This window comes from Corythoichthys intestinalis, chromosome 11, assembly GCF_030265065.1.
Source record: "Corythoichthys intestinalis isolate RoL2023-P3 chromosome 11, ASM3026506v1, whole genome shotgun sequence".
NCBI lineage: Eukaryota > Metazoa > Chordata > Actinopteri > Syngnathiformes > Syngnathidae > Corythoichthys > Corythoichthys intestinalis.
In genome coordinates, this window is record NC_080405.1 from 22,675,926 (window position 1) to 22,701,482 (window position 25,557).

The 25,557-nt window shown below is 44.8% G+C and overlaps 1 pseudogene; it reads right to left on the bottom strand.

Annotated features, from left to right (window-relative positions):
- Positions 1-1,980: 1,980 nt before the first annotated feature.
- LOC130923723 (equilibrative nucleobase transporter 1-like) overlaps positions 1,981-25,557 on the bottom strand; it is a 34,351-nt pseudogene continuing 10,774 nt past the window's right edge.

The following is a 25,557-nucleotide window of genomic DNA, read 5'->3' on the forward strand; positions in this document are numbered from 1 at the left end:
CATTTCAAGACAAATCCTGTATACATAAACTTCATTGGAAAGTATTAACCAGAAAACAAAACGATATATAAATGATTAATAATGTATATAACATCAATTTAACTACCTAAACTTTAAAGTAAAACCATTCATTTTATTAATATTTTGTTATATTTCTTCTGAATTAATATTGCTATGCTGCGTGTGCATACATTGTTTTACGGCTAAAATATTTTTTCTTAGGAGAGGGATAGTAGGACTAGCATACTGTAACTTGACACGATTGCAAACGGGTACATCGACTAGCTGGCACTAAACCTTTAATTGTCATTTATTTGATTTAAAATGTAGCTACCTGATGGATAACAATTGCCAGTTTACAGAGCAAGTAACCCTCTTCATCCCAATTTACTTGCCCTGCGCTTGTTTGGGGAACTTCCAACAGTTTATCGTTGCCCCCTCCCTCTTCTTTTCTCTCTCCCAGCACCGTCTGCACGTCAGAGCGGCTGCAGCTCCCTCTCACCATCGCCGGGAGCTGAGCTGTTGTTACCCGACGTGGCCGTTGCAGCCAGACTGCTGCTTGCGAAAATATTTGTCGATTTATGACATTTTAATGCTTCACTCTCCAGTTTCTTTAATTTTTTTCTCTCTAACCTTCTCCGCGCCACCCTGCTCTTTTCAGTTGTTTTGCCATCACCATCCATATTGTGCATTAACACTCGTCGCTATTTTGCTTCCACAAGGAAGGAACCAATGAAGGCTACTCTGTGCTTTCGTCGTTCCTAGTCTATCAGATTGGCGGTGAAAAACCAGGCGCATTGCTGCCACCTGTCGGATTGGATGCGAACTGTAGATAATCAGAGGATAGGGGGGATAAAAACAGTGATGCATAATGAATGGCGGCCGCCCAGGGCACCGGCCGTTCTGTGATCCTCCAGAACCCACAGATTACCAGTCCGCCCCTGAACACAGGTTATAAACATCATTGTCACCTAAATAACACTTGGTGGTGTAACAATTAATGGATCTGAATATGCCGATGTGTTAAGCACATTCTGATAAAAATAATTCCAAATGCAAAATATCAATTAACATCGTCCTCTTTTAATGCTGTTTTGTTAATTACAGCGATCCCTCGTTTTTTGCGGCTAATGGCGACCAGAACCCGCCGCGATATGTGAAAACCCGCGAAGCAGCAAACGCTCCCCTAAAAAAAAAAGTTTTTTGTTTTTTTTTGTTCAATGTATTTATTTAGATTTAGCATTGGAAAGAGATACTTATCGGACACTTTTTTTTAACTTTTGTTTCCCAAAGTATAATTAAAAAAAAAAAAAAAAAAAAAAAAATATATATATATATATATCAGGCATGCAAACTTGCCACCTTTCGGCGAAATCTCGCCGTTTTGAAATCAAAATGGGTCATTCTTCTGAATCACGTAGATCCGAGGAGAAAAAAATGGGGCATGGGGGGGGGGTCTGTCAACGAGCGAGTGAAACCGTTAACTTCAAAACCGTAGTCCATGCTCAAAACTACACTCTAGTCCAGGGGTCCCCATCTGCTGGGCCGCGGACCGGTTCCGGTGCGCATTTGCTACCTGGCCGCACAGAAATAATAATTTAGTAACGACCGCATTCTGGTCAAATTAACCCTAATACTACGGGATAGATTAGATTGTCGTCATAGAAATCCATTGATTGGACCGCTAGCAGTACATCGTTTGTGTATATAATATATCTATGTGCGCTTGTCCTCGATAATAACGTTTTGGTAGGCCGTGGGCGCTACTTTGTCACCTTTTTCACCCCTAACCAGTTTGCATGCCTGATATATACAGTTGTGGTCAAAAGTTTACATACACTTGTGAAGAACATAATGTCATGGCTCTCTTGAGTTTCCAGTTATTTCTACAACTCTGATTTTTCTCCGATAGAGTGATTGGAACAGATACTTCTTTGTCACAAAAAACATTCATGAAGTTTGGTTCTTTTATGACTTTATTATGGGTTAACAGAAAAAGTGAATGGCGCAAAGACGGGCAACCATGATTTTACATAGTTGGTAAATTCATGACCTGCGTGACTGCTCTGTTAACAAACACAAAAATCAATAATCATCATTTGATCTGCCCACTGAAGCAAAGTTAAACTTGTAAATCTCAAAAATAGCAGTATAAATCTGAATCAAATATTCTTTAATATAAAACTGAGCCGCATCAGCGCTGCGGGTTGCCAACCCCTGCTAAACAACATGCATTCACATGTCAGTGTTGTGTGACTGCCATCGACTCAACTTTAGTGACTGTTGTCGTATCATCGATGCCGTTGGCTTTTGCTCGCTGTGATGCGAGTTTTCGACAGTGCAAAAAAACATTCAGTGGATGACTAAAAGAGAACAGGACAAGGATTGTCAGAGCGATGTTCACCTGCAGACACACAAAGAGATTATTATTTTTATTAAAAGAAAAAAGTTAGCAAAAAATAATTCTTGTAACACAACTTTTGTCTAAACTGTAATTTATTGTGTTTGTAAATGCTTCAGCTATCTGTTTTTCATCTTTACTCTTCAGGACTCTTGAGTTGACCAACCTTTTTGACAAAAGGCAGCACATTTTTCTCGCAAATTCCCTAATATTCCTGGTACAGAGTCAAAATACTTAGCCTTATAGTGTAATTTTCTTTGATTGCTTCATTTTGACATTTGTAAACCGAACTGATGTAATGGCCCAAAATCTAATTTTCTCGCAAAGAAGCTTTGAAGTTATTCACTCATACTTTTATAGCTTGCAATGCTTGATTTTCTTTCATCAATCCTTTGTCATTTTATCTTTTTCTGACAAATGCCAACAATTTCATCCACCTGTGAATGCAGCTAAATGTGTAATATTATCTGTAGTCACTAGTCATGCACTCACATATAGAGGATCTCCGTCTAAAACGTCCTCCATCACAGCAAAGCAGGCATATTGCAGTAAACAGAAGATTGCGGAGATACCAACAAGAAGTCCGTAAATCTTCCCAAAATGACACGGTGGGAAACTATACACAGATTACACACAGATAAACAACAGACAGAGTGGTGAGCAAAAAGTCAATATCACAATGTCAAATTTAAGCTGGCATCTTGAAAGAAAACAAAATACAGCTAGTTGACACAAAAAGGCACGGTACCGTAATTTTCGGACTATAAGGCGCACCTGACTTTAAGCCAACATCCACCAAAATTGTCGGGAAAACAGCCTTTGTTCGTAGATAAGCCGCACTGGACTATAAGCCGCAGCTGTCCTCACTGTGTTATGGGATATTTACAACAAAAGATATTAACCTGTAACACTATACAGTGCCTTGCAAAAGTATTCAGCCCTCTTGAACCTTGCAACCTTTCGCCACATTTCAGGCTTCGAACATAAAGATATAAAATTTTAATTTTTTGTCAAGAATCAACAACAAGTGGGACACAATCGTGAAGTGGAACAAAATTTATTGGATGATTTAAACTTTTTTAACAAATAAAAAACTGAAAAGTGGGGCGTGCAATATTTTTCGGCCCCCTTGCGTTAATGCTTTGTAGCGCCACCTTTTGCTCCAATTACAGCTGCAAGTCGCTTGGGGTATGTTTCTATCAGTTTTGCACATCGAGAGACTGACAATCTTGCCCATTCTTCCTTGCAAAACAGCTCGAGCTCAGTGAGGTTGGATGGAGAGTGTTTGTGAACAGCAGTCTTCAGCTCTTTCCACAGATTCTCGATTGGATTCAGGTCTGGACTTTGACTTGGCCATTCTAACACCTGGATAGGTTTATTTTTGAACCATTCCATTGTAGATTTGGCTTTATGTTTTGGATCATTGTCCTGTTGGAAGATAAATCTCCGTCCCAGTCTCAGGTCTTGTGCAGATACCAACAGGTTTTCTTCCAGAATGTTCCTGTATTTGGCTGCATCCATCTTCCCGTCAATTTTAACCATCTTCCCTGTCCCTGCTGAAGAAAAGCAGGCCCAAACCATGATGCTGCCACCACCATGTTTGACAGTGGGGATGGTGTGTTCAGGGTGATGAGCTGTGTTGCTTTTACGCCAAACATATCGTTTTGCATTGTGGCCAAAAAGTTCAATTTTGGTTTCATCTGACCAGAGCACCTTCTTCCACATGTTTAGTGTGTCTCCCAGGTAGCTTGTGGCAAACTTTAAACGAGACTTTTTATGGATATCTTTGAGAAATGGCTTTCTTCTTGCCACTCTTCCATAAAGGCCAGATTTGTGCAGTGTACGACTGATTGTTGTCCTATGGACAGACTCTCCCACCTCAGCTGTAGATCTCTGCAGTTCATCCAGAGTGATCATGGGCCTCTTGGCTGCATCTCTGATCAGTTTTCTCCTTGTTTGAGAAGAAAGTTTGGAAGGACGGCCGGGTCTTGGTAGATTTGCAGTGGTCTGATGCTCCTTCCATTTCAATATGATGGCTTGCACAGTGCTCCTTGAGATGTTTAAAGCTTGGGAAATCTTTTTGTATCCAAATCAGGCTTTAAACTTCTCCACAACAGTATCTCGGACCTGCCTGGTGTGTTCCTTAGTTTTCATAATGCTCTCTGCACTTTAAACAGAACCCTGAGACTATCACAGAGCAGGTGCATTTATACGGAGACTTGATTACACACAGGTGGATTCTATTTATCATCATCGGTCATTTAGGACAACATTGGATCATTCAGAGATCTTCACTGAACTTCTGGAGTGAGTTTGCTTCACTGAAAGTAAAGGGGCCGAATAATATTGCACGCCCCACTTTTCAGTTTTTTATTTGTTAAAAAAGTTTAAATTATCCAATAAATGTTCTTCCACTTCACGATTGTGTCCCACTTGTTGTTGATTCTTGACCAAAAAATTAAATTTCATATTTTTATGTTTGAAGCCTGAAATGTGGCGAAAGGTTGCAAGATTCAAGGGGGCCGAATACTTTTGCAAGGCACTGTATTTGACAGCAGCAGACCAAATGAACCACAATGAAGCTTTGAACCAATTGGCTCAAAGCTTCATTGCTTCTTGAAGCTTCATTGCTTCAAGAAGCTTCATTTGGCCATCACTGCTCCTTTATGGGAGACAGTCAATCTCTGCTGCCACCTGCTGTCAACACTGCTGTCATCCAACATGCCTCCTAGCATGCAATGCAGCACTACAGATGAAAATAACAATCAAAATTCATGTTCGGTGCTAAATATTTCATTAATTGTTAGTTATGGTATTTGGTAACACTTTATTTGACAGTGGCGCTATAAGCCTGTCATAAGACTATCAAAATGACAACATGACACTGTCATGAGCATTAATGAATGCTTATGGCAGTTGTCATTTTGTGTCATCCAGCAAATTATCTCACTTTTGAATGGATGTAAACATCCGGGCTGGACATAAATGGAGTTAGTGACAGAATTCATAATGTCATTCATGCCCATGATAGTGTCATGTCATAATTATGACAGTCTTATAGCAGGCTTATGATGCCGCTGTAAGAGAAAGTGTTACCTATTAACCCTATTAAATCAAAAAATAAGCTGCACTGGACTATATGCCGCCGGTTTCAAAATGAGGGAAAAAAAGTAGCTGCTTATAGTCCGAAAATTACGGCAATTAATAAATCGAAAACGAAATGAAATTTAGTCCATGTTGAAGGGAACCTCGGACTTAAAGATTTATAGGCTGTATAAAAGAATAATATTTAGTACATGTTATGACCTACGGAGGGCGCCATGTTTTATGCGCGCAATGGAGGCTGGGGATGATGACGACGTAGTCACTGTCGCTAGACGAACACTACCGGGTTACTCCAATTCCATCTACGCAGCGCGACGCCAAACACATGCGCACATCGGTTAAAAGCGGCGAGTACTTCCTGTTTGTGTTTTTATTGAGTCTTTTTTTTTACATTTTCATTGCCTAAAAATACTTTTTGCATGTGCTTTCCTCTCATACTTTTAGGCATTGTGTTTTCTTGTGATACCTTTAAAGCAGATTGTTGATCTGTTGACCATATTAGTCATGTAGCATATTTAAACCAACCCTTATATGATATTACTACGCTTAATTATTTTCTCAAGGCATCTTTTGTATGTTCTGTTTGTATGCATCTAAACAAAACAAGCTGAAAGCGCCAAAATCGCCTCTTGTAGACCTTCGCCAGTGTAGCACATTTTGGCAGAACACCATTTTTTTCCCTACTCTCGTCTCGTGTAATCCCGTCTTTCCTGTTCATTTTTCCTTTGTTGCTTGTTTTGTGAAATATTGACAGTGCTGTCATTCTCTCGCGTTCAAATTGAAACGCTTGAACAGATGATATGTTTATGTCGCTAGAGTCATACTGTGGAAGCCCGGCAGCGTAACCATGTGACGTCACCGCCCTGCGACGTCAACAACAATGATAATGGTAATAACGTTTATCATTTATGAACTTCAATCTTTTCTATCTGTGGTTCCCTTTTATATGATTTTATTTAACATAAATGCTAGCTTATGCTGAATCAAATAAACTGTTTTTTAAAAATAGCCTATTATACTGTTGGAAGCACTTGTAAACTAGCTGCATAATTTTCTGAAAAACTATTTGCCCTCTTCTTGATTTCTGATTGTTGCATATTTATCACACACAAAGGTTTCTCACATGTACTCTGTTGACTTCATCAAGCTGTGATCTTTAACTCTTGCTGGAGCGGTTCATAAATGAGTGTGAAACTGTTGGGATGAGAATCAGCACCTTCGATTCTGAGACCATTGTTCACGGTTGATCAAGTTGGAATGCCCTCTTCGGATCAAGGATTAAGTCTTTCCTAATTGAAGGAGTATTGGTAAAGTATATTGGGTTCTTTTCCATGAGTGAGGGAAGAATGGATCGACAGGCAGATCGCTGTGGCGTCTGCAGTGATGCCGACTGTATTGGTTTGTCATGGTAAAGAAAGCTGGGTCGAAAGGCAAAGCTCTCTATTTGACCTCTCCGCCTATGTTGCTATCGTCAAAAACTGTGAGTCATGATCAGAGGTGGGTAGAGTAGCCAAAACTTTTACCCAAGTACAAGCAAAAAAGCATTTGTTGAAAAGAACACCCAAGTAATGAGTAACATTGTGAGTAACTGCTTACGATGTTTGATTTTTTTTTTTTTTGTAACCGTGGTGTTTTTTTTTCTCAGCACAAAGTTATCTTTATATTAACTGTTATTGTTATACAAGTACTTACCTATCCGCATTAAGCCAAAGGGGGAAAAACATCATTTAATTCTGGCGAGAGAGAAAAAATTTGCAGAACTGAAGCATCATTCGTCCAACTCTGCCCTCTAATGGAAAAAATAGTTCCTAGTTTGAATAATTGAATGGTGAATAGTTCCTTCGTAGTTCCTAATATGAAATAAAATACTTCTTAATAGGACTAGTTGTTATAGATCCCAAAGTAAATTAATCAGCACAGCAGTTGAGGTCCTCTTGGGTGGGGTGGACTTAGTCACTGACTGAGCGGTGCCACCAGCTCGACACATCATCAGTTGTGTGCCCCAGCTTCATCAGGTGTTTCGGCCACTTAACACAATACACCCTCTGCTGGGGTTGGCCCACCACAGGCTGATCAGACCTGGGTGAGTGTCAAGCGGTGGCACCGCACGGTCACTTGGCAGCCCATGTTGCGTCCCTGCGTTTCAGCCACAGCCAGTGACTGCTCCGCTCTGCTGCAGTGGCAAGTTCTTTGATTGCCTTCCGTTGGGCCTGCCCTCTGATCCCCACCTCCTTCAGGAGCCTTGTGGTGGACCTTGCTACAAAGTCTCTGCAGCCGACCTCCACTGGCCACACCTTCACGTTCCAGCCCCGCCCCTCTGCTTCAGCGGCTAAGTTGGCATACCGCAGCCTCTTCCGTTCAAATGCCTCATCGATGGCATCCTCCCACGGGACAGTCAGCTCAACGATGAAAACATGCCGGCAGGATTTGGACCAGAGGACCAGGTCTGGTCGCAGATTGGTTGCTGCAATTTCGGGTGGAAAGGTGAGCCTCTGGTTGAGGTCCACTCGCATTTCCCAATCCCGGGCTCAATGGGGCAGATTCCGGGGGAGATGACTTGTTCCGCCGTTTCTCCCCTTCCCGGACAAACATTTTCTGTGGGACGGTAACCTGGGCGTTTAGAGGCATGGCATTGGTGGATACCCTCTTGTTCTCAAGTTCGGCAGCCAAACACTTTAAGACCTGGTTGTGGCGCCAGGTGTATCTTCCTTGGGTCAGGCCGGCTTTGCAACCCACCAAGATGTGTTTGAGGGTTGCTGAGGCTGCACATTGGTGACAGGCTGGGTCCTCTCCATACCAAAGATGAAGGTTGGTTGGAGAAGGCAGGACATCATATGTGGCTCTTATGATGAAGCTCAACCTGCTAGACTCCATGCTCCACAGCTCGTTCCAGGTGATTTTCCTCCTCTCCACACCCTCCCACTTCATCCAGCGAGAGAGAAAAAATTTGCAGAACTGAAGCATCATTCGTCCAACTCTGCCCTCTAATGGAAAAAATAGTTCCTAGTTTGAATAATTGAATGGTGAATAGTTCCTTCGTAGTTCCTAATATGAAATAAAAGGATAATATCTCTGATTTTCCATGGTCAGTCGGCGCCAAATAAAAATTGGGGCAGAGGTTAAAAAGTGTGCTTTCGAGTCATGTTGAGGGCAGCGCTCTATGTCAAATACTTCATTTTTTATGGTCCTTTAAAGGTGCAACGTGACTGAACAGAATGGCGTGATAGGTATATTGGAGTCATGTGATTATTGTTGCGACATCTCATTGTTGAAACTGTAACAGCTACTGTTGGCATCGCTGGACACCTCCCTGGTGAAGTGTACTGGGCACATCTCTTTGGGTGGACACCCTGGGGTCAATCAAGGAAACTCTAGGAAGACTTAAAGTGCTCCTCTACATTAAGTACATGTAGGCTCTAATTAACCACAATTGTTCTTTTGTACTAAAATATGTTGTTAGAAACACATAAAATGTTAAATCAATGGCAATATTTTATAATATTTAGTACACATTTTGACCGATAGTTGGCGCCATGTTTTGCGGGCTCGCAGTGATGACATAAATGGGAATGCCCCGATGTCCTGCTTTTGGATGCAATTTCCAGTCATATGGTAACTAACAAGTGGAGTGACGTGAGTGGTCAAGGTGGAATTATTATTTTTTGGGAATAAATGTGCATAAGTGGAAGCTTCTCCCCTTTTTGGTATCCTACCTACCACGCGTTAAAACTGGCGCCCGGACATTTTTCTTGGATCCGCAGTCAAGTAAGGGATCCGTCTAATTTCTGGATCCGACGGTCCCACCCCGGCGGCAATATTGGTTTCGGATCAGTCTATTTTGTGGATTCGACGGCCTGATCGCGGTTGCAACATTGCCATGAGATCGGTCTAATTCCTGAATCTTCGAGTGAGTGAAAAAACGCGGTTTTGGATTACCATCGCTATCTTTTTTGTTGACTATTCTTCGTGGGAGTTTTCCCCAAATCATACCAAATAATTAAAGCACTATGGCACGCTACAGTGACTCTGACATGGACCTTACTTTTATGTTGGAGTTCGTCTGGAAACGCGTGTGTGCGTACCGCTGAGCTCCCGAGTGATGAGTGGTCAAGGTGAAAATATATATATATTTTTTGAATAAATGTGCATAAGTGGAAGCTTCTCCCTTTTTGGTACTTTTATGCACGTACCCTAACTACCACGCGTTACAATGTACAAGACATGGATTACACTCAATTCCAGAATTTGTTTCCGTCAAACTGTTGGCTTGTACTGTATGTAAAGCATACGACAGCTCTGGACACTAACAATCTACATAATTATACTGTGATAAGTTTGAAAACACAATGTCTTACCTTGAAGATCTGCCAACAAAAACTGGAGTTCTCAACAGCATACACTCTGTCGCTCCGTTGTCAATGAGACGCACTTGCAGCGAGTACATCACCAGTTTTGCCCAGTTCTTCTCTTATAAGGTACTGTATATCCTGTTCTCATTTTGCCTTTGCTGCTCGTCTTGTGAACGACCGACAGTGCTGTCCTGCTCTGCACTTTTCCGATCTGGTTCAAATTGGAAGGGCAGAACCGACCACATGTTGGAGTAGCTCAGAGTGACACGCTGGAAGTTCGGCCCGGTGACGTCACGCACTGCGATGTAACAAGAATGGCGACCTATCACTTAAAATAATTTTAGAAATGTTATTAAAACGAAAACATTAAGAGGGGTTTTAATATCAAATTAGTATAACTCATACTAATATTTATCTTTTAAGAATTACTTGTATTAAAGATTGAGAATCACTTTAAGTCTCCTGGCTGGCCTGGAAACGCCTTAGAATTCCTCTAAGGAACATGATGAAGTCACTGGGGACAGGGGACTAGGCTTCTCTGTTGAAACTGCTGCACCTGTGACCCAAAATTGTATGAAGCAGAGGAAGATGGCATGCTGGCTGGCGATGTACTCACATGTACTTGTACTCACATCAGAAAATTGCAAGTATATATAAACTGCACTGTGCTTTAGCGGCGGGTCTGTGAGGTGTTTTATCAAATATTAAAAAGACACGCTATCTGGTAATCTATGATAACTAACATATTTTCATCTCATGGAATGGATACCCTGTTTTTTTTTCTTCCAAAATAGAATAAAATAGAAAAAACCCTTTGCTTTTCTTCAAAAAAAAATTTTTTTTGCACAAGTTTACTTACATCACTGCGACAAACACAGTCATTCCGCCATACAGGAAGCTGATGTTGATCATTTGCATGACAAAAGTGAAGTACTGAAGTGGTAGCACGGGGATGGTAGAGCAAATTGAGAACACCAATGCCATCAATGACGTCAGGAAGAAAGAGAGAACTGTGGAATTCAGATCTGCTTCCTTTTCTGTTATTCCTATTCGTGAACATATGCACACACAAAGCCATCTGAGTTAAGATAGGCCACCACTATTCTTATTAATTAATGTTTGTTGTATTTTTACACTAAACATTCTTTCATTGGAAAAGCATGCTTCTGTCTGCATGAGACTTCCCCACAGTATCTCAGGGGTCGGGAACCTATGGCTCACGAGCCAGATCTGGCTCTTTTGACGGCTGCATATGACTCCCAGACAAATCTTTAATTATTAAAAAAACAAAAGTTTTGTTATAATCCTTTGCACATTGCGCGAAACGACGATGATCACCGTCGACTAAAAAGCCAGTTCGCAGTAATTTTAGTGGGAAATTGGCAAACATACATCTCGTTGTGTCTATCTATCTATCTATCTATCTATCTATCTATCTATCTATCTATCTATCTATCTATCTATCTATTCATTAATTGCATAGGCAACGCAGGTGAGGCAGAGACACTGTTCAAGTGGGGTTGCCGTACTTTGCTGTCAAAAATAGTGGCCGATGTGCGTAAGTGCATCAGGAAGTAAACTTCCCTCATTTTCATTTTCATTTTCTGCGTTGTCAGCTAATTTTATATACCCTTTTGAGAAGATGTCAAAAAGAAAAAAAGACAAGGAGTATCGTACTTTTCAGCGGAATGGACAGGATAAGACAAGACAATTAAACAGACAAAAGACATGCCTCTGTCGGCAAGAACTGTTCACGATCCAACCATCATGACGTCATATCAAATTGAGGCAACGCAAGTGAAGGACATACTGTAAATGCAGCACCGTTTTTTTTCTCTCGCTTTGGGTGATACAATTTATCCCAGTTCAGCGTGATTGCAAGGTTTTGACTATAAACGGGACAACAAGAGGGGAGGATTTATTCAAGTCCTTCACTGAATTCGCTAAAGAAAAAAAATCTACAGATGGATATATTTGTTTCGCTGTGGACTGATGGTGCTCCGTGCATGGTAGGGTAAAACACAGGATTCGTGGCGCCTTTGCGTGAACATGAAAATAGATGCATCTGAAGTTTCTTAACGCCTGCATGAAGCTTAACCTCACCAAGCATCAATCAGACTACAAGGCCATCAGCAAAACCATGCAGCAATAATGGTAAGAAATACTCATCATTGATTAGCAACAGCATAACAATGTTATTAAAAAGAATTCCGTGACTTATTGTAATTTAAAAGAGTTGAAATTACATAAAATTCAATTAATTAATTAATTAAAATTCATTTTATTTTTTGTTTGAAACATATTGTATGGCTCTCACGGAATTACATGTAAAAATATGTGGTGTTCATGGCTCCCTCAGCCAAAACGGTTACCGACCTCTGGTGTATCTGATGTGAGATGGAGTGAGATATTTTTGCAAAAAGATCGGAGAAAGTTACAGACGTTCAACCACAGTCGTACCTGCCACCGGGGGTTTGCGCTTGTGTCGGTCTAGGATGGCGCCATGAATGGGCGCAACCAGCAGTCCGCACAGCTGGGTAAACGCAAAGGCGTTGATGTACTTGCTCACTGCCAATGTATAAAAAGTGAGATACAGTGGGGCAAATAAGTACTGTATGTAGTCAACCACCAATTGTGCAAGTTCTCCTACTTGATCATCCTGTGGCGTCAAAATGATAAGAAGAACGGTGAGCAAAAATCCCAGAACCACATGGGGGGACCTAGTGAATGACCTACAGAGGGCTGGGACCACAGTAACAAAGGCTACTATCAGTAACACAATGCGCCGCCAAGGACTCAAATCCTGCACTGCCAGACGTATCCCCCGGCTGAAGAAAGTACACGTCCAGGCCCGTCTGCGGTTCGCTAGAGAGCATTTGGATGATCCAGAAGAGGACTGGGAGAATGTGTTATGGTCAGATGAAACCAGAATTGAACTTTTTGGTAGAAACACAGGTTCTCGTGTTTGGAGGAGAAAGAATACTGAATTGCATCCGAAGAACACCATACCCACTCTGAAGCATGGGGGTGGAAACATCATGCTTTGGGGCTGTTTTTCTGCAAAGGGACCAGGACGACTGATCTATGTAAAGGAAAGAATGAATGGTGCCGTGTATCGAGAGATTTTGAGTGAAAATCTCCTTCCATCAGCAAGGGCATTGAAGATGAGACGTGGCTGGGTCTTTTAGCATGACAATGATCCCAAACACACAGCCAAAGCAACAAGGGAGTGGCTTCGTAAGAACAATTTCAAGGTCCTGGAGTGGCCTAGCCAGTTTCCAGATCTCAACCCCATCGAAAATCTGTGGAGGGAGTTGAAAGTCCGTGTTGCCCAACGACAGCCCCTAAAACATCACTGCTCTAGAGGAGATCTGCATGGAGGAATGGGCTAAAATACCAGCAACAGTGTGTACAAAGCTTGTGAAGAGTTACAGAAAACATTTGGCCTCCGTCATTGCCAACGAAGGTTGCATAACAAAGTATTGAGATGAACTTTTGGTATTGACCAAATACTTAATTTTCCACCATGATTTGCAAATAAATTCTTTAAAAATCAAACAATGTGATTTTCTGGGTTTTTCCCCACATTCTGTCTCTCATGGTTGAGGTTTATCCATGTTGACAATTACATGCCTCTCTAATATTTTCAAGTGGGAGAACTTGCACTATTAGTGGTTGACTAAATACTTATTTGCCCCACTGTATCATTATGAATTTTCAATGTCATCATTAGCATTTAAATCAATGGTGATCATACCAACCAGGATTTTACTGTTGTGGATTGATTGATGGATACTGGTAATGTGAAGTCTGTGTAGTCATCTGGAGTTGTATAGGCAACATGTGTTGGTGTTGTTGGGACATAGGCTATAATTTTTGCGCGAATAGTGTATGTACAGTATATGGTCAAGTATCGGTGTTTGTGTGTGTGTGTGTGTGTGTGTTGTTGGCTTGTTGGGTGGGTTCCAGTATGTGTTTGTGCGGTGTCAGATCCATGTGAGGGAGACTGCCTGTGTGTGTGCATGTACAAGGTCAACTGTCGATTTTTTAATGGGTTGGTGTAGTGTGGGTTCAGGTATGTGAGTGTGTGTGCGCACATACCAATTGTTGCATCTCCATCAACCAGACGCTCCAGCACGGGATTGAGGGTCCCAATGAACACATTGTGTCACAGTTGGATCACACACAACCAGAGGAGGACCAAGAAGAAGAATTTGGACAGAATGCACTCACGGAAGGTTTTCTCTGAAGAAGGCAATGTGGGTGAGCTGTGTTCAGCATGTTTACTTTGTATAATTTATAATTGCACTCACCAGGGTTTTCAGAGTCTTCCTTTTCAGGAAGCTTCTCGTCTGTTGGCATCTGAAAGTCAATTGCTACAGTTGTGTTGGCCTTTCTTGATCTGCAGGGTATCCTGAGGTCAGAGAGGAGAATCATAAAAAATAGTGCGTCTTCTACGGTACTTCAATTTGCTAGTATGGAAAGAGTGATGCAATTTTTACAGCTTGAAGGCCTGTCAAGTCACCACTTAGATGTATTTTCTTCTTTTTGTGGACACTTTTAAGTCCTACTCCTTCATCAAACAGGATCCAATCATCTTAAAACTTGGCATGCAGCATGGACAAGTATCTATCAATTCTCAGATCCCGATTTTTTTTTTTTTTTTTTTAAATCAAGACTGTAAATTCTGAGTGAGTCATTGGAAGGCAGTGCAGACTTATTATTGCCTATACGTTACAAGTTAGCCAGTAGAGTGCAGTCTTTAGCCTGTAATAGCAGACTAATCTTTGTTTACGACCTCATTTTTTGCAGCATATCCTCTAATATTGCAAGAATGTGTTGTGACGGATTTCACCCATATCGTATCATCTTGGCTCATTTGGACCCTCAAGTTGAAATTTGTCTCACAATTTCCAAGGTAAAATCAGAAGGTCAAATTAAGTTCACCTGTAAAATGTTAACGTGTTTTAGATTCATCCTAAATTTCACCCTAAAGAACAATATTCATATTTTTCGTGACTTGTGTATATTCAATGGCACTAATGTGGAAGAAGTTGGATAAGAGAATTTATTGAACGATCAAGCGTAAAAAAAAAAATAATAATAAAAATAAATAAATAAAATTACTACTAATAAATTAATACAAAATCATTTTTAATGTAACACAGGTTACTTGTCTTGAGCTGCATGAATGAATGAGCTTGGTCATGTTTTTTTTTTGCCTTGAGATACAGCCAAATTTTTGAGAGGATTTGAAAGTATTTTCTTATCACTGGATAGCAGTTGCAAATTTCACAATATACTGTTAATGGACCAAACCAATTCTTTTTTGTTTTGTACTTACTTTTTTTGTTTTTTTGAGTTGCTTGGAGAGCTGGTTTGTCACGCCTGGGTGTGGGTTGTCATGTCTTGGTATATTGTTGTCTCTTCCTGCTTTATTTTGAAGGCTCAACCTCCTGTTTCCACCACTCACCCTTCCTGCTGTCTCACCTGTCTCTGATTATGATTAGCTGTTGTTCCCACCTGTGCCCCATTCCTCATGTGCTTAAATTGTTGTCACTCCCTAGTCTTGTGCCAAAGTGTCTTCGCCCTTCGTTGCCACCAAAGCCAGTCCATAGCCAAAGATATTCAAAGTTGTTCATAGTATTCTGCCATAGCTCTTTGTTATTTTGTGCCTCATGCATAACCCTTTGTTGTAATTGTATACTCCAGTGCATTTTGCCTGGCTCTCTTGTTTTTCATTTTTATTTTGTTTCATAGCCCGTTATTTCCTCCTACTGGAGCGCCCTCAGTTTGTACTTACCTCTGACCATTTTATGTTATTACAAGACTGAATTCTGCATCTGAGTCCGCTCATCTTGTCTAAGTGTGACATGGTTTTATCACTGTGTGATTTTTATTCAGTACAATAATGTTGAATGTAATTTTCTTACAAAAAACCCCCACATTAATACAAAAGTTGGTATTTTTGGGGGGTGCTGGGATAGATTGACTGCATTTCCATTCATTTCAATGAGGGAAAATGTGATTTGGGCATTTTGCGATAAGAGTGGTTGTCTTTGTTACTTTCAACTTTATCATTTACACTTGTTCGTTAAGCATTACTTAGGACTCATACCCATACTTGTAGTCATGAGGCAGCGGGTATGGGATTGAGGTTCTGGGAAATAGGAAGATCGTCCTGAGCAAGTGATGAATGCTGCCAGCAGCCAAGAACAGGAAACCGGCCTTGAGAGGGATGCCAGATTCGTATGCTAACTGTAAGGACAAAGCTGAGATAATCATTGATGAACAAATCCTGTTAATTTGACAAAACAATGTCCCTACTTAGAGGCACCTTAACAAGGACGAATATGCCCGTGGAAGAGTCGAAGGACCCACTGTAGATAGTGATGATGGTGGAACGATGAGCACCAAACAGATTTGCCACCTTCAGGGGTAGAACTTCAATGAGTGAGTGCCTTGCCTCTAGTCAAACTGTAATTTTAACATTAACTCGAACAGCTGTGGAAATTAACACTTAAATAAAATCGGACTGTGACTGGGGTTGCCAAAAGTCCAGGATTGCTCAGGACATCCTGGAATTTAGGAAGTTCTGATAGGTACCACCGTTGGCAACCCTAACTGTGACTGTCAGAGCCACACACCAAGAAATACCGAATAATCTGTCGTTGTGTATTTGTTGAACACATTGCGCATCCACAAGTTACATGGCCTGCAGAGAGAACAACTGGAAACTATGATGAGATGCTCTACAAAAGAAAAGAGATACAGTGGGGCAAATAAGTATTTAGTCAACCACTAATTGTGCAAGTTCTCCCACTTGAAAATATTAGAGAGGCCTGTAATTGTCAACATGGGTAAACCTCAACCATAAGAGACTGTTAGGGTGTGCGACGAGAGGGGATCCAAATGCAGACAAGCAGGGGTTGTGGCGAATAATATTTTATTGGCGAGCACAAACAATAACGTGGCGGGCGTAAATTGTTCTGCTCGGTGTAGCTGAGCCGACGCGGGGTGTGGAAGCTCGGAAGGAAGGCAGGCGTGGGATCCGATAGGGGCGCGCAAAGTCAGGACCTGGGGCGAGAAGAGAAAAGTCGTGAGCCGGGGATCAGATAAATAATTAAGTACGCGAGACACAACTGACGTGGTAAAACAGACTAGTTGATCGGGCGACGAGGTGGTGGCGTCCACTGGCTTATGAAGATGGCTGATTGTCATTGCCAGCAGCTGTGGCCGCTCCACCCGTCTGGCGTCCAACCTGCAAATCAAAAACACTCACACCTGCCCAAGGTGGGCCAGGGTTCAGGAGGGAGGGGCTGAGGCCCTAACAGGACCCCCCCGCCTACGGGCGCCACTTGGCGCCCGACGAAGACGACCGGGATGGGCACGGTGGAAATCTCGGATGAGCTCGCGGGACAACACCCACCGAGCCGGGATCCATGACCGCTCTTCAGGGCCATAGCCCTCCCAGTCGACGAGGTACTGAAGCCCACGGCCTCGGCGGCGGACATCGAGAAGCCGCTCTACCCTGTAGGCAGGACCCCCATCGACAGATAGCGGCGGCGGAGGCGGCGGAACAGGGGGTGCCAAAGGACTCGTGGAAACAGGCTTGACTTGGGAGACGTGGAAGGTAGGGTGGACTCTGAAATGGGCTGGGAGCTTGAGGCGCACGGCGGTAGGATTCACCACCTTGGTGATTTCAAAGGGACCAACAAACCGGGGGGAGAGCTTAACTGACTCAGTCTTGAGCGGTAGGGTCTTTGAGGAGAGCCACACCTTTTGGCCAACAGTGTAGACGGGCGCAGGCCTACGGCGGCGGTCAGCCTGAGTACGGGATTTCTCGGACGCGCGGAGGAGTGCGGAGCGCGCCTTCTCCCAGACCCTGGAGCAACGACTGATGTGGGCTTGGACCGACGGGACGGCAATGTCACGTTCCTGTGAAGGGAACAACGGGGGCTGGTAACCCAGGGAGCACAGGTAGGGAGACATACCTGATGAGGCATTTGGCAGGGAGTTGTGCGCATATTCGATCCAAGGCAGGTGATCGCTCCAGGTGTTTGGGTGAGCTTGGGTGGCACAACGGAGGGCTGCTTCGAGCTGTTGGTTTGTTCGCTCGCACTGGCCATTGGTCTGCGGGTGGTAACCGGAGGAGAGGCTTACGCCAACGCCCAGGGCAGCACAGAAGGCCTTCCAGACCTGTGAGGTGAACTGGGGTCCCCTGTCAGAGACAATATCTACCGGGATGCCATGTAAACGGAATACATGTGTGGTGAGCAGGGTTGTGGTCTCTGTGGCTGTTGGTAGCTTGCGTAGGGGAATGAAATGGGCGGCTTTGGAGAACCTATCCACAATTGTGAGTATAACAGTGTTTCCCTTGGAAGGAGGCAGACCGGTGACGAAGTCCAGGGCTATGTGGGACCAAGGACGGCTTGGGACGGGTAACGGGCGGAGGAGTCCAGAGCTGGGCTTGGTGGTGGTTTTGCTGCGAGCACATATCGTACATGCCAGGACGTAGGATCTGGTGTCCTCTGGCATTGTCGGCCACCAGAACCGCTGGCGTAGCACAGCCAGCGTCCTCCGTATGCCAGGGTGGCAGAACAAGCGGGAAGAGTGAGCCCACTCCAGCACCTGGGAACGGAGTGACTCCGGGACAAAAAGGTCAGTTTGAGGACCCTCTCGTGGGTCTGGATACTCACGGTGGGCTTCCTTCACTTTGCTTTCTATTTCCCATTCAATGGAGGCAAGGAAGCAGGTCGGCGGAAGGATCGGCGTAGGTTCCCCCAGGGGTTCGGTGACTTGAAACTGGCGTGACAGCGCGTCGGGCTTGATGTTCTTTGAACCTGGGATGTAAGACATGGTGAAATTAAATCGGCAGAAAAACATGGCCCACCTGGATTGTCGGGGGTTCAGTCTTCGGGCAGACTTGAGGTATTCCAAGTTCTTGTGGTCCGTTAGCACAGTGACGGGCTGTAGTGCTCCCTCGAGGTGGTGGCGCCATTCCTCCAAGGCCAGCTTAACTGCCAGGAGTTCCCGATCCCCTATGCTGTAATTGCGTTCAGAGGGGGACAATCTGCGGGAGAAAAAGGCACATGGGTGTACCTTGCCATCAGCTGGCTGACGCTGGGATAGCACTGCACCCACTCCTATCTCAGATGCATCGACCTCCACGATGAACTGAAGAGACGGGTCGGGATGGACGAGCACTGGAGCAGTGGTAAAACGCCTCTTGAGGTCGTTGAAGGCGGAGTCGGCGGAGTCCGACCAGCGAAATGGTATGGCAGTGGAGGTGAGGGCAGTAAGGGGGGCTACGATCCGGCTGTAGTTTCGGATAAACCTCCGGTAGAAGTTTGCAAAACCAAGAAAACGCTGGAGCTGTTTTCTATCGGTGGGGCGAGGCCACTCCAGTACTGCTGTTAACTTGGCTGGGTCCATCCGCAGGTTCCCTTTGCCCACAATGTAGCCCAGAAATGCCGTTTCTGGGACATGGAACTGACATTTTTCAGCCTTCACAAACAGCCTGTTCTCGAGTAATCGTTGTAGGACCTGACGGACGTGGTTTTCATGCTCTGTGGGGGTACTTGAGAACACCAGTATGTCGTCCAGGTACACGACCACAAACCGATTAATCATGTCCCCAAGGACATCGTTGACCAGGTTCTGAAATACCGCTGGGGCGTTTGTGAGCCCAAACGGCATGACCAAGTATTCGTAATGTCCCAGTGCTGTATTGAAGGCGGTCTTCCATTCGTCTCCCTCTCGGACACGGACCAGGTGATATGCACTACGCAGGTCTAGCTTAGTGAAAATGGTGGCACTATGGAGGGGGGTGAACGCGGAGTCAATGAGCGGAAGAGGATATTTATTCTTGATGGTGATAGCGTTAAGTGCTCTATAGTCAATACAGGGTCTCAGGCCACCGTCCTTTTTGCCCACAAAGAAGAACCCTGCGCCGACTGGGGAAGAGGATGGACGGATTGTGCCGTTGGCTAGGGACTCCGTGATGTATTTCTCCATGGCCTCCCTCTCTGGTGGCGAGATGTGGAACAACCGCCCCTTGGGAAGCGCAGCACCAGGAAGGAGGTCTATGGCACAGTCGTAAGGGCGGTGTGGAGGAAGCGACATGGCGTGGTCCTTGCTAAAGACTTGTCCGAGGTCATGATAGCACTCGGGGACTTTGGACAGGTCTGGCTGCACCAGGTCCTGGACCGGACTTGCAGGCACCAAAGCAGATTTCAGGCAACTGGTGTGGCAGAATTGGCTCCAGGTAGTCAACTTGGGGTGGGTCCAATCAATGGAGGGATTGTGTGTTCTGAGCCATGGCAACCCAAGGACCAAGGGTGTGCGAGGACATACAAAGACAAGGAAGGAGGTGACCTCTTGGTGGTTGCCAGATAGGAGGAGGTTGATGGGTTCTGTTTGTTGGTTGACATGAAAAAGAAGTTTGCCATCCAGTGCAGTAGTTTTTAAAGGCACTGGGAGTGGGCGTGTCACCAGGCCGAGTTGAGTTACCAGTTCATGGTCAATAAAATTCTCGTCGGACCCACAATCCACAAGGGCAGTGACTGTGCGCGACTGGCCCTTCCAGGAGAGCGTCGCAGTGAGCTGCAGCCGGCGTGAAGAACTGTGTGACATGTGACTCACCCTTATTCCCCCTTCTATTGGCGAGTTAGGACGCACAGGACAGTTGTGTCGAAAATGCCCACTTTTCGCACAATATATACATAGGCGTTCTGCATACCGACGTGAGCGCTCCTCCTGAGTCAGCCTGGTGCGCCTAAACTGCACCGACTCGGCACGAGCAGCAGGTGGCGATGTCGCGGCATGGGCTGGAGGCGGGGCCGGCCGAAAGACCGGGGAAAGAGGAAGTGGTGCGGCAGGCTGTTTGCGACGCTGTCGTTGGCGTTCACGAAGTCGATTGTCCAGACAAATCGCCCTGTGTATGAGGTCATCCAGCGAATTTGGCGGCTCTTGGGTGGCCATTAGGTCCTTGAGGGACTCGTTCAAGGCACTGGCAAACACGGCCTGTAGTGCTTCGTCGTTGAAGCGGCTCTCTGTGGCTAACGTCCGGAACTCAACTGAGAACTCGGCGACGCTGCGTCTTCCCTGTCGAATGGACATGAGACGACTGGCAGCCTCCCTGCCGCGGACGGGGTGGTCGAAAATCTTGCGCATCTCTTCGGTAAAGCGGAAGTACGAGGCACACACCGCGGAACCCTGCTCCCATACTGAGGATGCCCAATTCAGCGCCACACCCCGAAGGGAGCCGATGAGGTAGGCGATTTTTGCTTTTTCCCCCTGATACATGGACGGCTGCTGTTCAAAAACCAGGCTGCATTGGACCAAAAAGGCCCGACATGCACCAAGGTTTCCGTCGTAAGGAGCGGGTGCGGGGACGTGAGGTTCACGGCTCGTAGAAGGTGACGCCGCGTTAGATGCGGGCATGTGGCTCGGAGGTGCGGCGGTGTGACGTGGGGCTAATTGTGCCTGAAGAATGGGTGTGAGTTCTGCTTGTATGGCCTGGAGTGATTGGGAAATGTCTGTTACCTTATTGAAGAGTAATTCTATGGCTTGGTGGTGGTCTCGGAGTGACGTGGGCGAGCCAGTGGGGTTGTCTGCGGGATCCATCGTGGCCCGATCAATCTGTTAGGGTGTGCGACGAGAGGGGATCCAAATGCAGACAAGCAGGGGTTGTGGCGAATAATATTTTATTGGCGAGCACAAACAATAACGTGGCGGGCGTAAATTGTTCTGCTCGGTGTAGCTGAGCCGACGCGGGGTGTGGAAGCTCGGAAGGAAGGCAGGCGTGGGATCCGATAGGGGCGTGCAAAGTCAGGACCTGGGGCGAGAAGAGAAAAGTCGTGAGCCGGGGATCAGATAAATAATTAAGTACGCGAGACACAACTGACGTGGTAAAACAGACTAGTTGATCGGGCGACGAGGTGGTGGCGTCCACTGGCTTATGAAGATGGCTGATTGTCATTGCCAGCAGCTGTGGCCGCTCCACCCGTCTGGCGTCCAACCTGCAAATCAAAAACACTCACACCTGCCCAAGGTGGGCCAGGGTTCAGGAGGGAGGGGCTGAGGCCCTAACAGAGACAGAATGTGGAAAAAAAACAACAGAAAATCACATTGTTTGATTTTTAAAGAATTTATTTGCTAATCGTGGTGGAAAATAAGTATTTGGTCACTACCAAACGTTCATCTCAATACTTTGTTGTGTACCCTTTATTGGCAATAACGGAGGCTAAACATTTTCTGTAACTCTTCACAAGCTTTTCACACACTGTTGCTGGTATTTTGGCCCATTCTTCCATGCAGATCTCCTCAAGAGCAGTGATGTTTTGGGGCTGTCGTTGGGCAACACGAACTTTCAACTCCCTCCACAAATTTTCTATGGGGTTGAAATCTGGAGACTGGCTAGGCCACTCCAGGTCCTTGAAATGCTTCTTACGAAGCCACTCCTTTGTTGCCCTGGCTGTGTGTTTGGGATCATTTTCATGCTGAAAGACCCAGCCACGTCTCTTCTTCAATGTCCTTGCTGATGGAAGGAGATTTTCACTCAAAATCTCTCGATACATGGCTCCATTCATTCTTTCCTGTACACCAGTGGTGTCCAAACTATTCCACATAGGGCCGCAGTGGGTCCGGGTTTTTGTTCAAATCCATCATGAGGATGACCTTTCAACAATCTGGTGTCTCACAAGTGTAATCAGTTGATTGCAGTCAGGTGCTGCTTGTTTTAGCACAAACTTCATTGGTTAAACTGTCTGTGCTCGATTGGTAGGAACAAAAACCAGGACCCACAGCGGCCCTTGAGGACAGGTTTGGACACCCATGCTTTACACAGATCAGTCGTCCTGGTCCCTTTGCAGAAAAAAGCCCCAAAGCATGATGTTTCCACCCCCATGCTTCACAGTGGGTATGGTTTTCTTCGGATGCAATTCAGTATTCTTTCTCCTCCAAACACGAGAACCTGTGTTTCTACCAAAAAGTTCTATTTTCGTTTTATCTGACCATAACACATTCTCCCAGTCCTCTTCTGGACCATCCAAATGCTCCCTAGCGAACCGCAGAGGGGCCTGGACGTTACTGGCTTCAGCAGGGGGACACGTCTGGCAGTGCAGGATTGGAGTCCCTGGCGGCACATTGTGTTACTGATAGTAGCCTTTGTTACTGTGGTCCCAGCTCTTTGTAGGTCATTCACTAGGTCCCCCCGTATGGTTCTGGGATTTTTGCTCACTGTTCTTGTAATCATTTTGACGCTACGGGGTGAGATCTTGCATGGAGCCCCAGATCAAGGGAGATTATCAATGGTCTTGTATGTCTTCCATTTTCTAATACTTGCTCCCACAGTTGATTTCTTTACACCAAGCATTTTACCTATTGCAGATTCTGTCTTCCCAGCCTGGTGCAGGTCAACAATTTTGTCTCTGGTGTCCTTCGACAGCTCTATGGTGCATAGAGCTGTCGAAGGACACCAGAGACAAAATTGGAGTTCGGAGTGTGACTGACTGAGGTTGTGGAAAGGTGTCTTTTATACCGATAATGAGTTAAAACAGGTGCAATTAATACAGGTAACGAGTGGAGCCTCGTTAGACCTCGTTAGAAGAAGTTAGACCTCTTTGACAGCCAGAAATCTTGCTTGTTTGTAGGTGACCAAATACTTATTTTCCACTCTAATTTGGAAATAAATTCTTTAAAAATCAAACAATGTGATTTTCAGTTTTTTTTCACATTCTGTCTCTCATGGTTGAGGTTTATCCAACCCCTAAAGGCCTCTCTAATCTTTTCAAGTAGGAGAACTTGCACAATTGGTGGTTGACTAAATACTTTTTGCCCCCCTGTATCCATCTTAAATCTGTCCTACAACAATATAGTAAAGCATTGACAGCAAGAAATAAAGTACCATCAATTACAAGAAAGTCTAACAAAGTGAACTCACTGACTGAGGAGCAGTGCATTGAGAAAGAACTATTTGTAAGTGAAAGAGTTACAGTACAGATAGCCTAAGATTGCAAGAGACACAATTTGAGATCAAATGGAGGAAATAGATGGCCTTCAGAAGAAAAGAAGATGATACCAACAACCCAAGACACTTAAGCTCTTCCACTCTCGGCATGTACATTCCATCAACTTGAAGAGGGCAAGGCACCTTTTTCTGGTCGAGCGCCATGGCGTCGGATTTGGAGATGTTGATTTTCATCCCACTTGTTCGACACTCTGTTGTAAACCGTCCCAGTGCACACCAACTGAAGTGAGATCCTGTGGCCTCTCAAACAACACCACCTCCAGCCCCTGGCTGCGTCTAGAAATTCTGTCTGTCTTGCTCATTAAAACTCTTTCAGCTTTAAAAGGCACTCAGATGTACTATTCTCTATGTCTCATATAAATAATAATATAAAGGAAGCTATAGCGATCGAATTGACAAGATCCTCAAAGTACTCCTCCCAACGCCAAACAAAGTCCCTAGTCGAGGTTAAAAGCTCCTTGCATTTTAAACGGAGCACTGCTTCCCCTCCTCAGGTGCCAGACAACGTGCCAGATTTTCTTTAAGGGTGACCAAAAATCCTCTCCTTGGCCTCTCTGAATTCCTTCTGGACCTGAGTTTTTGCCACTGCAACGGCTCGAGCCACGGCACGCTTGGCCTGCCGGTACCCGCCAACTTTTTCAGGGGTCACAGTAACCAATATAGCCAGATAGGTTTCCTTCTTCAGCTTGATGGTGTCCCTTACGTCCAACTGCCAGCACAGGGTTTGGGGATTGCCACAACGACCGGCACCAGAGACTTTGCAACCACAGCTGAGCGGCGACATAGACAATGGATAATAGAACATGTCTACAGCCTCCCTCAGAATCCAGGAGAGTATTCCCGGCGGTGGGAGTTGACAGAGTTCCCCAGCAAACCCTCACGATACGTATGGGTCTAACAGGTCGAACCGGCTTTTCCCCCTACTAGTAAATCCATTTTACCGCCAGTCAGTAATCAGTAACTCTGCCCCTCTCTTCACCTGAGGGGCCGAGACTCGTGTCCAGATGTCAGGACAACAAACTCCTTTGTTCACCGCATGTCTTGGTTATCCTGACGCCTTGTGCACTTATTGACACACCTGCACTCAAACATGATCATGATTGACAAAATTTGGCAAGCACCGAATCAGCCTCCGGCTTGAACACAGCCCTCCCCTCAGCAAGGTGACATTCCACGTGCCAATCACCAGATTTCATGTATGCAGAATAGGTTCTCGAGGCACCTGCCTTCGACAACTGCTCAGTCCTCTCAAAACCCAAACCTCAATGTGGGTGGTGGTTAAAAAGGAGGTTGGCTCTAATCCCAATAGAGTTCCTAACCTTTGGCCATGTCTCAGTACTTGTTTTTTGTAAGCCATAGGTTTTTGAACAGTTCTGTATCTGGCACGTCACCTAGGACCTGTCTACAATGGGAGACCCTGCTGGGTGCATAGTGCCTCAGACAACTTACTATAGCTCCTGGGATCGTTCGGGCACTCCAACTCAACCACAACTAAAAGGTGGCCATTCAAGGGGGAGACATACCTAAACCCTAACCTAACCCTGTTATGTGTATAGACTAAAGGTGTAACGGTACATGTATTTGTATTGAACCGTTTTGGTACGTGGTGCTTGGTTCGGAACGGAGGCTTACCGAACGAGTTTCTGACGTAATGTAACCCTTACTTTTCG